Raw genomic sequence first — 1,848 nt, forward strand, 5'->3', positions numbered from 1 at the left:
ACAGCACTATCTTGATTATAGATATGTCTCAGCACCGGAATCCATATAGAGGATATTTGGATTTAATATTCATTATAGAACTCTAGCAGTAAAGAGGCTACCATTTCATCTCCCGGATCAGGAGTCAATTATTTTTAATGATAATGATAATCTAAATGACATTTTAAATGATATTGGATCAAAGCAAACCAAGTTCAATGGGTGGATGGAAGCAAACAAACTTTATCCAGAGGCAAAACTCTCACATATGCTGAATTACCAACTAAATTTGTATGGAAGACAGATGAGAGAAGATGGAAACCAAGAGAGAAGGGGTGAAGTGTTGGTCGATTGGTTTACGCCCATCCTTCTTCGGGTGAAAGATTTTATCTCCGTTTATTACTAAATGTAGTGAGAGGTCCTACAAGCTATGCTAAAATAAAAACCAAAGATGGAATTCAGTATGAAAATTTTAAAGAGACATGTGCTGCTTTAAGATTGTTGGATGATGACAATGAATGGCAATTAGTCATAGAGGAAGCATCTTATTTTTCCTCCGGGAGACAAATGAGACATTTATTTGCACAAATCCTTTTGTTTTGTGAAATTATCAATCCTAAAAAAGCTATGGGAAGATAATTGGGTGTATTTATCAGAGGGTATTCTTGAAGCTCAAATTAATCTACTACAGTACCCAAATTTGAAAATGGCAAAAAATCAATTGCAAAGACATGCATTGGCAGAAATGCAATATCTCCTACTACAAAATGGTCAATATATTCAGAAGTTTTAAGGTATGCCACTTCCTGATCCAGTTTTAATTCAACAATGTAAGGAGAAGATTATAAGTGAAGAGTTTAACTATGATAGAGAAGAATTGAGAAGGGAGCATGAACAGTTGTTTCAGGGTCTCAATGAGAAGCAAAAAAAATTCATAATGCTGTGATTCACTCTGTAGATAGTAAAACAGGAGGATTTTACTTTCTCTACGGACATGGTGGGACAGGAAAGACTTATGTTTGGAAGTCAATATCACTAGACTTAGATCCGAGGGGGAAATAGTACTTGCAGTGGTATCATCGGGTATTGTTACTCTTCTTTTACCTAGAGGGAGAACAGCACATTCAAGGTTCCAGATTCTAATTAAACTGAAAGAAACATCTACATGTGGTATTAAACAAGGAACACCTGAAGCAAATTTACTAAAACAAACAGCTTTAATACTTTGGGATGAGACACCAATGATGCATAGACATGCATTTGAAGCGGTGGATAGAACTTTGAAAGATATATTAGGCAAAGACAATCCTACGTTGTTTGAGAAACCATTCAGAGGCTTGACTGTTGTGCTTGGGGGTGATTTTAGACAAATTTTACTCGTTATTCCAAGAGGTAGTAAACATGATATTATTCATGCTTCCATTAGCCGATCCAAACTTTGGAGTGAATGCAAAATATACAGATTGACAGAGAATATGAGAATTCAACAAAGTTCATCAAATGAGAATGCAACGAGCATACCAGAATTTAGTAGATGGGTTCTAAATATTGGAAATGGTAGTGCTAAAGAAGAGTGTTGTGAATTACAAAATATGGATGGAACTATTGATATTCCACGCGAGTTTATCCTTCATCCAACTAAAAATCCAGTTGAGGATATTATTTCATCTACCTACCCAAACATAGATGAAAACTTTCAAAACCCTACATATCTAGAAGAAAGAGCAATATTAACACCAAGGAATGAAACTGTAGATATTATGAACAATACAATCCTGAAAAAAAGTGAGGGACAAATTTTAGTTTATCTTAGTTCTGATTCCCTTTACCCAACATCTCCTAACATGCAAGAAAACAAGGTCAAATTTC

The sequence above is a fragment of the Asparagus officinalis genome, chromosome 8, assembly GCF_001876935.1.
Source record: "Asparagus officinalis chromosome 8, Aspof.V1, whole genome shotgun sequence".
Taxonomy (NCBI): Eukaryota; Viridiplantae; Streptophyta; class Magnoliopsida; order Asparagales; family Asparagaceae; genus Asparagus; species Asparagus officinalis.